This window comes from Agelaius phoeniceus, chromosome 3 (assembly GCF_051311805.1).
Source record: "Agelaius phoeniceus isolate bAgePho1 chromosome 3, bAgePho1.hap1, whole genome shotgun sequence".
Lineage (NCBI taxonomy): Eukaryota > Metazoa > Chordata > Aves > Passeriformes > Icteridae > Agelaius > Agelaius phoeniceus.
The window spans coordinates 114,804,436-114,819,101 of NC_135267.1; the positions used below are offsets into that span (position 1 = coordinate 114,804,436).

The window sequence follows — 14,666 nt, forward strand, 5'->3', positions numbered from 1 at the left end:
CACATGCTATGCAAATTCAAGAGTCTTCAATAGGGCCCTGTTTCACCAAGGAGCTGATTCCAGAAAAGTTTGAAAAAAGCAGTGGAATAACTTTAACATTATTAACCCACATAAAGACTCCTGAATATAGTACAAAATCACTCATGTTGATATTGGCTCCCCCCTGGAAAGAAAGAGAGATCAAAGTTGGGGTTTTTTTTTCCCTGAAAATATTAGCCTTGAGTTTTTTTTCAGATCTTTAATGTAAAATTGCATTTACTTTCTATGTTTTCAAGACTGAGGCATTATTGTTACTCCAGTTCAGTAGGCCTTTTATAATCAGTTCTTATACTCACATTTTTTTAGCTCTTTCTGAATGGCAAGGAGAAGATTTTCCCCACAAAAATGGAGGGACTTTTCAAAGGTGGAAATACCTTAAAGAACTGCACCTTTATGGTTATTCCCAGATTTGTTTATAAGGTTAGAGCCCCATAAAGTATTCAGAAGTAGTTTAGTGGGTAAGTTGAAGCTGACTCAACATAAATTGCTGCATCCTGATACTTTGTTCATTTTCTGTTCTAGCATATTGTGCTTTTTAGTGCATTGTAGTATCGGGTTACTCAAGATGAGAATGCTCATTTCAACAAGAGCAGGACTAAAGCTGAGTTTTTTTGAAGAATATTGCACATTGTCCTTTATTGTTCTAATTTCAAAATGGTGCCTGTGTATTCTTGTCAAAACACAGAGAATTATAATGCATCTTAATGGGATGTACTTGTTTAATATCTGCAGAGAAAAACCCAAAGTAACCCTCTCTAATGCATCTCGAGTTTCTGCTTTATATCTTTGTTCATCAGGGACCACCCTGACTCTGGGGTTTAATACTAAAACCCTACCAGTCAATGCACTGCTTCACTTCCAGGCAGAGCCTTACATGGGCTGAGAGGGTGTGAAAATACCCTTTTCCATTCCAATTTTTCAATCTAGAATTTCTGCCTTCTCCACCTCCCAGGAGTGACAATACCTTTGTCATAAACTGCTGGTACTGCACAAATCAGGGCACCCCAGGTCCTGGGTGACAGCAGCAATTCTGTTCTCTCTGCTGAGAAGAAATGCTGAAAAGTCTCCTGTTTCCCCAGGGTCTTGGGAGACAGCTGGAAAACCACTGCATAGTCCATTCTTCACAGGGCTTGAGAACTGAGGGGAAGCATCTCTGTCCAACCTTTGGCTTCTTTTTCCTGATAAGAAGAACCAAATTAGCTGATGTGGAGGGAATGGTGAGAGCCAGGATGGCTTCTCTCTGTCCTTCAAAGTTAGGACCTTCCCCTGCAGTCCTGGTGTTAGAGGGGAGGTCTTGCCTGAGTGAGGAATGCAGCCCCAAATGAGTTCCTGACTCCAGGATGTTAATTGCTGTTGAGAATATTTACCAATGGGCTTATTTAATGAAGTGATTTGTTGATCCTAAGAAACTGCTTTATCTCATCAAGTCCACAGCACAGGAAATCTAATGTGAAGGTTTGGTCCCAGCAAAGTATGCTTGGCTTGAAGAAAAGAATCACACTTTGGAAAAAAAAGGAATAATAGAATGTTAAATTACTAATGGCTTTTGCAGCTTGTTTGCAGTTTGATCTTTCTATGCTGTAAAAATTATTTCAGTATTTAATTTCTGGGGCTTAATTTGTGCCTTTGCTTGGGTTGTTTTTTTTAAAAAAAATATTCTGCCTGGAAGAGTTTGTTTCCTATAACAGAAGAATAGTATTACAATAGATGGTTTGCCTTTGGCTACCAGAAGCCCCAGCTGTTGGTAGGAGGATATTCTGCACCAGTGCGTAAATAATGTGGAGACTGTCAGGCTTCCTTGAAACTGCATGAAAACACAGCTTACCTCCCCCAAACCTCCAGTCCAGGAGTGTGATTCTCTGTGTGCTACCTTGGCTTTGATAGGTCTGCTCACACACTGCAGTCAGATAAATGCTTGTGTGCTTGGCTGGGTCAGAGCCATGCAGCTGTGTCTGCTGAGGGCTGCACTCCTGCAATCCTGCTCCAAACAGGCTTTACATGAAGCCTGTCCCTAGATGTTTTCAGTAATTTCTACTGAATATAAAGGGAATTCAGGATGGGGAAACTCCTAGTTTAAGCAGTTTAGCCAAGTGCCTGAAGTTGGATAAGGTGGATCTGTGTGCTGGTGACAAGTGATTTCTCATAGGCCTCACTAGACTTTCACAGAGCTGCTTAACTACAGATATGTTGTTTAATAAGGAAAGGAGAAATCTGTGGGAAAACAAAGAATATCAATAATTGCACATACTTACAAAGAATATCACTAATCACACATACTTACATCTGGCAATAAAGTTTTTGGAAAAAAAATCAGTACAGCAGCTTGTTGCCTTTGAAATGTAATGCTATTAAAATGTTCAACATGAAGTTTCTATTTTTAAAATAGCAGTTGAAAGAAATGCACGAGATTAATAAGAAGCTAAATTGAAACCATGTTGGTTCATAGGTAACACAGACAAACACAGAGTTAATGGGGAGGGCTGTGTGTACACTCCAGTTTGGGCCACTGCTTGTTTGGTTTTTATTTTGTCTTTCTTAGGAAGCAGAAGGGGGTAGAAATACCAGTCTGTTTAATCTCTTACTTCCTTTCTTAGCTTGTTGTTCAGTTGAGTTTATTAAACCTTCTGAAACAGCAGCTTTATGGCAAGTTAAGACATCACCTGCCACCCCAATACATAGGGAGTCACTGATATAAACTGTTCTCCAGCAGAAATGGATAACAGTCTGCCCATGGAAAAGCCTTAAACACAAACAAGGGGATATGTAGCAATCATGTTGGAAATTGAGGTTTGAGTATTGAGCTATTGGCCTGGAAGGGAGGAACCATGTGACACAGGTGTCCAGGAGAGCTGCAGATCTCTGTCTCTGTTGTTGGAGCAGATGCAGCTGAGCATAAACAATTCTTGTCCAGCTAAAAAGCAGGAGAGAGGAGCTGCAGCTCCAGGGAAGTGTGTACAAACACATGGGATTGTGTTCCAAGGTGACCACAGTCTTATGTTAACCATAGCTGCCAGCCCAGAGGATTTGATAAACTCAAGTTCTTGATACTAGATTAAAAAATAAGGATATTGAGCAAGGAAGTAGAGTGTTGGTAGGTTGGAGCCTGGAGAAGAGCTTTGGTTTCCTTGGCACTGTTGTGACCATTTACGGGATGTCAAAATCTGTCCCACTGACTGCAGTGGATTTAGGATGATACTTGCCAGCAGCACAACAGTCCCACATGGCTTTTATTTTCCCCCAGATTATTAATTTTGCTTTAAAGTCTAAAGGAACTGTCTGGGTGGCAGTAACAGAAGAATGAGCACTGAAGGACCTTGCTAGTAGCCCAAAGGAGAATATGCAGATAGTGGCTTGGTTCAAGAATTGTTGGCAGCAGCAGTGAATGTTACCAGCAGGCACTGTTGGAGCTGTGTATGGAATAACCTGCTGTAAATAAATGGCACACAATGTCCAGAGAACATTTACATAAGGGAGAGGTCTGTAAAATATTAAAGGAGTACATGTAGAAGGGATCTAAGAACTCCTTGGAACTGAATGACAAGATAAAGCCAGGAGAATTTCTGCCTCAAGGCACTCTCAGTCAGCTCCAGCAGTCTCCCTCCATGCCAATATGACCTCCAGACATGTTTCTCAAAAGCAGGTTTCTGGCTATTCCTCTGAGGATGTTTGATTTTCATTTGAACCCTGCATGTCTATAACAAGCTCCAGGTCTGGTTTGTGATCATGGTTTGTGTTCCATGAATCTTATTTCTTAGATAATGGAGACTGGGATAGAGTCAGTGATGTGAACCTTGGGGAAGGCCACAGATATATGGGGAGGGATTTGCTAGTGTTTAACAAGAGAACATCAAAATCTTTCCAGTTTACTGCTGTGACTGCTCTGATTTTACATATGAGCAAGTTACATAGGTTGCAAAGCTTCAATGACTTAAGCTCTGCAAAATGTATGCATGGATGACAGGACCACAGGTGCAAATGATGGCAGCATTGCTAATTTTTTTTCTGGCCAGAACTGTCCAGTATTAAAGAAAAATGAGCAAAACCCTCAGAATTTTGAATGTTAGATGAAGAAATCCCAATTTTTTCTCATTGAGTGGATACCCCATTTTCTCAGGCACTGCCCTATTCACTCAAGCACTTTGGAGTCTCAAAGTTATTGTTTAGGTGTTATATGCTATTGGTAAAATTGGTTGGAAAGTAGAACTTTCTCTATTAAAACAAAAGTTGAAGTTTCAAAATGAGTTTGCACACCCCATCAGGAGATCAGGCACTCAATGAAGTTGGCGTGTGTTGGGCACTCGCTGTGTAGGGAATATTCTGAGAAGTTTTACTTTGGAAGCGTCAAAACATTTTGATTCTGAAATTTGAAAATACAATGTTTGATAGCAGTGATTTTCTATTATCATATTGTGAAGTGTAACAGTGTAAGCTCTCTGGGGTGTAACAGTCTGCACACATGGTATGTATTAACATTTGTTTTTGTGTAACATATGTATGAGTTGAAACAATGAAATACAGTGATATGGTGAGAATAAAACATACGAGTCAAGATTAACTTGGAAAGTTAAAACATTCAGCTGTAAAACAATTTGGTTTCACAAAAAACGGTCTTTATTATGTAAAAACTACTACATCAAACCGCTCCTAGCTTTCAAGCAAGTTTCATTATTATAAGTGAAACCAGGGATGCCCAACGATTTCCATTGTGGCAGCCTCTAATGCTGTTAAACTTTTACCATGCGTGCTGAAATCATCCACACTGAGAGCTGCTGCAGGCTGGGCTCCCCTGGAAATGATTGGCAGAAATGCTTTGGCAGCTTCTGAGGCTGAGCACAGGGAAGAATATGTAATTTTGCTTACATTAAAACACTACAGCTGTTTCAGAGTAAAGTATTAAAAAGGGTACTGGGGTGGTTTTATTGCCTCCCAAGCATTTGCCCTGGTTTGGCCAAGGTGTGAACTCATGTCATGTTCACACATTCTCTGTGTATCTCAGGAGCTCTGTCGGCTCAAGGAGCGATTGGTGGAACCAGGGACTCGTGTCTGGTTTTTCATTTCACATTCGCTGCTCAAATATGTAGGCAAGGTTTGAAAAGAACAGTAGCTTCAAGTACTTTGTGTTCTTGATTGATCTAATTAGGTAATGGTGCCTTTCTACCAAGGGAAAACCAGCTGATCTGCAGAAAAGTCAGTTTGATACATGGAACATCTGCTGTTCTTCCTCTTCTGCCTTCACCCTCAAGGCCACATTTCGAGGCAGGCACGGTGAGACGACGCTCTCCTCCGTGCCAAAGCAGAGCCCGCGGTGCCAGAGATCTAATCAGGTGGTGACACCAAGGACTGGCAGGGATGCTTGTGAACATGGAAAAAGTAGTTCTCCTGGCTCTGCCAGACATGTGGCTGGCCAGAAGCGAGGTTTCAATTATAAGCAGGGCTAAAGTACATTTGTGTTAATGAGAAATCCTTCAGCCGAGGTGCAGATACTCCAAGAATACATGTGATGGGATTATGTGCATGTTGCTAATTCATTGACATAGCTGCTCACTTGAGTTTGGTTAATTAAGATGGATGATCCCTTTGGCTGGGAAGTGGCACCACTGAACCCAAATGTCAGCTAGAAGTGTAAGATGTTGTGGTTCCTGGGCTGCCGGGTGCCAGGAGTCACCTCAGAACCCCCGGCCGGGGTCTGTGAGGGAAGGGTGGGCGGCAAGGTGCCGGTTGTCGCTGCTAACACAGAACGGGGTGGCTTGTCAGCCCTGCTGTGTGAAAACCTTCAGGACCTATTTCTCAGTGTTTTGGAACAGCAGAGCTGCTGCACCTCCATCTGGGTGCTTGGGCATCGGTCTCCTTGTGAAGAGAGGAGGGGTTCTCCGAGGCTGTGAGGCGAGATGGGGGGCTCCTCCCTGAGGCTGTGAGGGGAGGAAGGGGCTGCCCTGGACTGTGAGGAGGGAAGTGGGATCCTTCAGAGGCTGTGAGGAGAGGAGTGGGATCCTCCCTGAGGCCGTGAGGGGAGGACAGGGCAAGGTCCCGGCCGTGAGGGGAGGACGGGGCAGGGCCGCGGCCGTGAGGGGAGGACGGGGCAGGGTCCCGGCCGTGAGGGGGGGGGACGGGGCAGGGTCCCGGCCGTGAGGGGAGGACGGGGCAGGATCCCGGCCGTGAGGGAAGGACGGGGCAGGGTCCCGGCCGTGAGGGAAGGACGGGGCAGGGTCCCGGCCGTGAGGGGAGGACGGGGCAAGGTCCCGGCCGTGAGGGGAGGACGGGGCAGGGTCCCGGCCGTGAGGGGGGGGGACGGGGCAGGGTCCCGGCCGTGAGGGGGGGGACGGGGCAGGGTCCCGGCCGTGAGGGGGGGACGGGGCAGGGTCCCGGCCGTGAGAGGGGGACGGGGCAGGGCTGCGGCCGTGAGGGGAGGATGGGGCAGGGTCCCGGCCGTGAGGGGAGGACGGGGTTCTCTAAAGCTGTGAAAAGAAGAGGGAGCCCTCTGAGGAGTGCGAGGAGAGGCTGGGAGCTCCTCTCCGAAGCTCTGAGGAGAGGAGGGGGCTCTCCGAAGCTGGGAGGGGAGGCAGGGGCTGCTCCCACTGACCACAGCCGACTCCAGCAGCCCGACCCCAGGGCGCGCCTGAGTGCCGCACTGAGCTAACAATATCTGAAGAATTTGTAATTAATTCCTGCATTTTTTTTGCAAATTATTGAACTCCTCTCTTTCAAAAAGGTAATGATATTTTGATTGGTTTATGTCTATTGATAATTTTTACTTAAACAGGCCTCAGTAGTCAGATCATCACTGTGAGTTCTTTTTCTGAAACCTAATTTCTTCCGCCTAGATGTCTTGTGGGAATCTCAGTGCCATCGAAGCAGGAGCTCCTGTCTATAATTCAGGTTCCTGAAGGAAGGACAAGTTCAGCTGTCGTTTGTTTGCACACATCAGGTCTGACTTTCTCCTTTGGCTCCTACATTGTCCCAAGGGACCTGCCACTCCTGCCCAAGGCCCTCTGTGCAGTGTGGAATGTAACCTGGTGTCCAGGGCAGGCTGCTAATTACAGCTTTAATTTTATTGTGCTTAGGAGGAGACAGATATCCAGCCTTCCCTTACTTGTAAGTATGGATCTGAAGAAAGGCAGATAAGGTGTGCTGACAGATGGGACAGCCTGATGGCAAATTGCCCATCAGGTGAGTAAAACCTGTGACTGATGAGCCCCATGAAAGGGTGACTGTTACTAGAACAATACATATGGATAGATAAAACTGTGCACCTACATATATATCACACACACACGAATGTATATGTATTTGTTTCTATGTGGTATTAAGAGCATCAGTTCCAAAAGGGTTTAGAAAATAAGAAAATGTGTTTCATATTATTCCTGTGTATACATTTTCATACCTAATACATTCTTCATTTCCTCTGGGGCCTTCTTAAAGAAGTTGCTAATGTATAAGCAGTGCAACTTACAAGAAACCAATGGGCATCTAAATAATGTCTTGCAATGCCTAATTTTGGTGATAAGTTAAAAACCCTTGCACTTTGTGGCTCAGAAATTATCTATTATTTTACAATAAATGAACTATTTTACAATAAGAAAATAAAAGCAAGGGTCTGGGTCTGCTCTTAGCTGTAAATACTGCAAAAATTATTTTAATTTTGAAAATGGTAAGCTGTGGTTTTGTTAGTTGTAAATTGCTGCAGCTCCATAGCTTTGAAAGGGGGAACAGCTGATTTATATCAGTTGAAAATCTCTCTTGGAGTTCTTGATGTTTTATTCAGAATTCTTGGATCACAGTATATTAGAAATCACTGTGGTGGATTTGCCATAAATATTCAGGTTCTGTGGTGCATTATTCCTTGAACAATCCCATTAATTTCAGAGGCTGAGAAGCACTCAAGAGGACCAATTCCATTGATTAGCCTTGGCTGTGGTTCTGGGGAGTGTCAGCACAGCCTGCCTCCCAGTGTGCTGCAACAGCAGCTCTGCTCCTGTTCTGTGGGCTGTTGTTCACCAGCTGTGCTGGGTTAGTGCAGCACCTCTTGGGATGGGCAGGAGCCTTTCCGCTGACTTCATCGGGCACTGGCTCTTCAGGGATCTTCAAGGAGACCAAATGGCAGCTACTAATGTAGCCTGGCCTTCCTCCAGCTGTAGTTACTGCCTGTGGTGCTTATACAACCTGTTTGGTACCTAATTTTCTCTCATTTCATAAACCAGAGAATGACTCAGCCATGCTATGCCACTCAGTATTGTTTGTATATTGTCACTTATCTTTGTTTTCAAAGGAGGTAAATCCATCAGCTGTCCAGTTACTGACCCTTTCTATATGAGTTTGTGTCTCCAAAGGCTGCCTGTTACCTTTACATGACTAACCAAAATAATTATGAAAGTTCAAATCCTTGTTCATACTCTCTCAAAATGCTCATTTTTCAAAATGCTCAAATTTCAAAATTCAGATGTTTGGTGCTGTTGGAAGAAAAACCTGCAAAGCCTGGAACAACGGTAAGGTTGATGGTAAGGTACTGATGATGTTTCTGAAATGGAGCTGGTTGAAATATTTCAAATTTTAAGATGCTGTTGGTCTCTTCAAATGTAAATTCTAGCAAAGAAAAAAGTAATAAAGGAAATAATTGCAAAAAATATTTCCATTAAGTAGTTTACACATTTCTGCACTTATCAGATTTGAAGAGGTGAGGCAGAGTGGATCAGGGGCAACCAAGTGTCAAAGGCACATGAGTTTGGTACTGTAGATGCTGAGTGTGTTTCTGCACTGGAAGGCAAGACATCCACCATCTGGAGTTTGGCAGCTCTCATCACACCAGGACTGTGCTCCCATTTTTCTCCATTTCCACCAGCAGTTTGTCCTGCTTGCTGAGCTTTTCCTTCAGGTTATTTGAGGGAAACAGGTGTTTCCCAGGAAGCCCCAGTGCTCACAGCTCTAATCGCTGTCTCTGGCAAATGGATCCTTTGTGCTGTCTGGAGGATTAATAGAGGGTTAGGTGCTTAAAAAAATAAACAGTGAGTTCAAACAGTGGGAAGGAGCAAAGCTGCATGTGGCTGATGAGCGAGGTGATGTCATTTATTTAGCAGAGGTGATACAGTAGTCAGAGATGCCATGAGGGGAAGGCTCCTTTGAAGGAAACGGGAGTTGTGAGGCAAACCACAGAGGAGCTGCTAGTGGCCAATGCAAAAAGATTGTTGGGTTTGAAGCCTCAGAGCTCAGGTGCAGTACAAGAGAATAGGGGCTCATTGTTAAGGCAGGGATCAGCACTCCCTTTTGTTCTGTGCCCTGCCCCCTCCTCCTCTGGCACTGCAATAATAATGTCTTGTCACTCTTAAGACATGCTGGCACAGATCGTGTTCACTGATGGATGTTCGCTCAATGGACGTACTAGAATGGTTTGTTTCTGTTGATGTCTGTCGTTGTAGGCTCCTCTAATGGGAGTGTAAATAAATGAACCCTTCAACAGGGATTTCTTTCACTGCAGTCCAGTTTAACCTCTGAGTGCCTTGCTGCCAGGAGTCACTCCAAATGTTTTACTGCCTTACACTACTGCTGCCTTTTTTTGGAGTTACATGTATTCAAATCAGTCATGGAATAGGATCTGCTTACACAGAGAGAGAATGTCACATGGCCATGGAAATGCTCACCCAGTGCAGAGATCTGACATGATCTGTGTAACTCCTAACAAGTTGTGTGTTGGGACAACATTCTGTCATACCATACGTCTGAAACAAAGGCCATTAAAAGCAGCCTTCTCTCACTTCAGTCTCTGGCATGTAGGAGGTGCAAATGCCAGATTTTGCCAGGAGGCCCAGCTATTGACAGAGATCAGCCCTTCCTAAAATGCTTCTGCTAATTCTTGTCTATTCTATCTGGAGTTTTCAATGTGCATGTACTCACTGAGGGAGAAAATCCTCTTTTTCAAATATGCAGTTTATTTTTCAGCCTACATGTTTGCTGACCCTGCTAATGAAGTGCAATTTAAAAGCTGCATTCTAGAATGGGGAACATTGTCTCTCCACCCCTTCTCTTCTGTGTTTATTGTAGTGAAATGTAAGGATTTTATTGGTAGGTTGGCTATGAGGACTCTGGAACAGAGCATCCAGTATCTCCATATCATTCCTTCATTATTTATAGTTGCAGTGTAGTACATGCAGCACCAGATGTGAGTAAGAAGAAGGAGGGGTGCAAAAGAGAACTTCAAATGACTGTGATGAATAGTTGAAAGTGAACAGAGGGGCTTTTAAGGCTCCTTTAAAGAAAGCCTAATGCTCTGCTTCCCTAAGCAGCAGGCTACTGATGATGGAAAAGTCACAGACATACCTGCAGAGATTTGGGAAGCTCTTGTTTCAGTAGGTCTTTATGGCAGCTAAAAAAATAGAATTCCTGTGCTCCTGCCAACTAGGTTGGTGTGTCCAGCTCACTTTTCTCCTTTCCATTTTGCTCTGTAAGGACAATGTGCAATGACTTGGACAGTGCTGAACTCCAAACCATGTCTATCCTTATTTTGCCATCCATCCCAAGACCAGGTCCTACTTGTGTCTGGTACTTTTCCATACCTTGAGCAGTGCCATCTCTGAGGACTGCTGTTTCTTGCTTGCATTCCTGGTTCTGATGGTGGCATAAAATGCCAGGCCCTGCAAACCCTGAATCTTCTTTGCCTCATTAACACAAATGGTGACATTTTCTTAGACATACACAACCTGCACTTCCCTAATGGCACCCTGGAAATCCATCATTAGTGTAAATCAGGAGTGAAGAGCCTTATGTCCTCTTCCTGCATCACCCTGTTTTATAATGAGCTTTCTAAAATATTCTGAATTCAGGCTAAAAATTACTGGCTTTTCCAACCAACAAATTCCTTGATTAATTTTTTTGTTTCCTTTTTTTGGTAACATGATTTGAAAAATACAGCAAAAATGTCACAGATGCAAAGGGTTTTTTAAAAGGAATTATTGAAGCTTTTAAGTGAGTCTGTTGTCTGAGCACAGCTAAAATTGTTTAGAGTGGAATCAAACAGCCTTTGTGCACTTGGGGCTATGTGGGATCACATCTCTGAGGGGGATGCAATGTGTGGATGCCAGCGTTCAGCTGGCACTGAGCTACTGCTTCATGCTGTCCCCCCGTGGGCTTTTTCCTTTGTGCCACTTCCATGGTGATGGGGGTGCTTCAGGGTGAGCCCTGAGCGTGGCAGAATCCTGGAGGTGAGGGGGAAGGGGATCAGGGGCAGCCTGTGGCTGTTATGGAGCGGGCAGTGAGGGATGTAAACGCAGTGGGTACAGCCACCCCGAGCAGCAGCGCTGCCTGAACCGAGCGCTAGAACCGTGCCCTCAAAGAGCTTCAGCTCCTAAGTTATCCCTGCTCTGTGAGGGTGGATTCATCACCAGAGCCGGCCACCCCTCTTCACGCAGGCATGTAGGAAAGGGTAAAGCAAATAAGCACCGTGGTGCCGAAATCGGAGCGATGGCTGATGGAGCCCTGATGGGGAGAACAGCCAAACAGCCTGAATGGAATGTCAGTAAGCATGGAAGTTAAAAATACACTTCTCAGACCTTGAGGACACTCTGGGGACTAAGAAGCTATATTGATACTAGACTTCAAAAGTTCCAAATAAACAGCAGGATTTTCTCAATGCACAGAAGTGCATACTTGTGATGTCAGAGCAATGTTATTTCTGCACTGCAAATCTCTAGGCACATGCCTTAAAAGCCAGTCCAGATAAGTTGCATCTTATTTAATTTACATTTATAATTGCTTTTATTTTATTTTCCTGTATCTTAGAAAGTTAGATTTAGATTCATACTGTGAATCCCAAATTTACATCTTTCTGAAGAGATCATTATTCTCTTTAGGGTAGTGAGCACATCTTGTGTGAGAGCAAATGATCTTTCAGAGGATTAACATTCATTCTGTGCTAGATGACCTTGGACAATTGAAGTAGGAATGATTACATTGATTTGCTTTGGGAGATACTTATCCACAGATAACAGTGAGCCTCCAAAGCCAGACCTTCCCTGAATGTTCCTCATTCTAAGTGTTCAGAACACCAACATGTCCCTTGTCCCATTACAGGTGGCTTCCCAGTTCTCAAATGCTGGGCAGGCTTTGTCTTTTTACTGTAGAAAAAAGAGAACTGTAGATGCCATTGTCTGGATGGAAATTGCTGGAAATAGCTGTCCTTCTGGTTTTCCCTCTGTGTTACACACAGGAGTTGCTTTTGTGAATGTGTTTTAACTCACTTAGATTTGTCTAGGACAACTTGGAAAGATTGTAATGTATGGAGAAAGTATTTTATGTTTGTGTCCTTTTGGTCTAATAGCAAAGCTCAGATAGAACCAAAGGCATGACAAATACCATAAAAGAAAGTCAAGCGTACAGATTTTTTAATAGTAGACAGGGCCTGTGGAGTATTTTTCTGTGATATAAAATCCTTGAATGAATTTGTCATAGGCTGAATTGATCAATGACTGTAGCCTATGTGTAGATCAGAATGATGAACTGTAACAGTACTCTCAGAGGTAAGGACCCCAAGCACTGATCTAGAGGAAGCTGAAGAGCTTGTGTTTTTATGATAAATGCCAGCCTCCTAACAGGGAGCCAAATGTTGAGTCTTATGAGTTTGTGAGCATGGCAGTTGACTGCTGCTGGAAGAACAACCACACTCATGGCAGCAGTGTTTAGGCATAGGTTGATCTGAGTTAAAGTAGCAATCTGCATGGCTTCATGGGAAAGCTTAATTCTGAAAACATGAAACTCTTGTTCTACACATGCAGGGAGCAGCATTCTCCTTTTGTGATTGTTTCAGGGTTAAAGGGAACAGCCACGTCTAAGGGGGAAGGAGGAGAATTCCATTTCAGTACACTGTTTGTCAGAGGACACTTCACTCTCCAGAGCATGAAGAAAAATGCCCTCCATAACTGCATTTTTAATACAACCAAACTCTTTGCATGAGGACAAAGCTCAGAAATATTGCTGAGTTTTCCCGTGTGTGTCCCACCATGCAAACCCCTTAGTTAACCTCATCTCTGTGTTCAGTAGGATATGGGGGCTCTGGAGTGCTCGGTAGCACTAATGGGAGCTGCTTTTAGAGCTGGATTTCAGCTCTATTATTGAGAACCCCTTGCAGGGCTGGGCATGCAAAGCAGGACACTTGAAAGCCAGGTGCTGGGGAAAGGGAAAGTGCTGCATGAGCAAGAAGTGAGATTATAAATTAGAGTTCAGCTCAGCACGTTTGGAGTCACATAAATAGCTTAGGGGTTTGTAAAAGAACACCCTCAAGGATTCAGAATTACAGCCAAAGAGGAGGGAAAACATAATGCTTTAGTACTGTGTGATTTATGCACCAAATAAGTTTGAATTAGTCACCAATGTGAAGTGGGTTTGGAAAGATTAATAACCCTTACCCAGCATTATTGTATGATGATCAGCCATAAATCTTCTTTGAGCAAAACGGGAAGTAGCCAAATCCTTTTTCCCTGCATATGGGCAGTGCTCGTGCCCTTGTTCAAGGGCTACCCACTTTGAATTCTGCTTTTTCTCTTGGGGTGAGGCTGTGGATTGCTCATGGCAACCTGGGCATTTCCAGTTGACACAGAAGATATGTGCTGCAAATGGGCCTGGAAAGGGGTGGGATAACTGTGTGGAACCGGGAACTCTCATTTGCCTGGGCTGAAGCAGTGAAGCGCCACTCATCGGAATGGATGCTTTTGCCCAGAGAGGGCATCGAAAAAGTGTGAAAATGCTGTAGGTTGCAAACTCAACATGGTTGCTGTTCATGACTATTTTGGTCCTGAATAACTTTTAAGATCTTTTTCCTACTTGTTGTGGTTGTTTGAAGTGGAAAACTTTCCATTAAGGCTAAAATCCTGTTCTAGTTGATGCTTTGCCCATTTATATTTGTGCCAAAACCAGCACGACTTTTGATTTCTTCTGAGCATCTGTCAGCTGGTGACCCACCACACCTTCTCTTGTGTGGCCTATATAAACCAGTGCCGACCGAAGCTTCAAAGAGTGACTTCCCTCCCTGTAAGACTCTACCTCACACTTATTTCCAATAAACTGCCATCCTCTCAATTTTCCACAAGCAACATGTAATTGAGCAGTAACCTCAGTGTATGAAAATCTGTGTGGCAGATGAAAAAAACATCATTAGACCAGAGGCAGCTGGAGTGCAGTCATGGAGTGTAAAGAGCTTGGCTCCTGTAGAATCTCTTTCATGGATATTTAGAGTTTAGGACAAAAAAAACCCTGTTTGATGAAGGTGAAATTTTTATCAACCCAGGAAAGAGGGAGAGCTGTTTGAGGAAACAAATGTTGAGAAGGGCTGCTAGATCAGCCAAGTGTGGGTCCCCTGCAATTCCATCTGTGCAGCCAAATTTGCTTAGGTTATTGTGGATGATGGGTCCCAGAAAACGCAGCGTCTATAAGACACAGGGAGTCCTCCACATGGCAGAAAAGGCTGCTGGTGTGTCATAAAAGGATATCTTTTGTTTATTGCAGCCTTTATCATTTCAAATGAGTGTTTGGTATTGTTTTGGTACCTGAACTTACTCAGCTGATATTTAAAGTAGCTTTTTGCTGCTAACTTGCTGGACAAGATGTAATTGTTCTGTATAAAACATCCTGATGGGCTGAAGCACAGG

General features: G+C 43.9%; 1 protein-coding gene across 1 annotated transcript in view; it reads left to right on the plus strand.

The window, feature by feature from the left end:
* The window catches only part of BMP2 (bone morphogenetic protein 2), a 217,242-nt gene that overhangs the window by 110,502 nt on the left and 92,074 nt on the right, over positions 1-14,666 (plus strand). Inside the window, exons 4-5 of the mRNA XM_077176286.1 lie at positions 6,861-6,964; positions 7,101-7,206. The gene's annotated coding sequence lies outside the window, so the exon portion shown is untranslated. The remainder of the gene's footprint in view (positions 1-6,860; positions 6,965-7,100; positions 7,207-14,666) is intronic.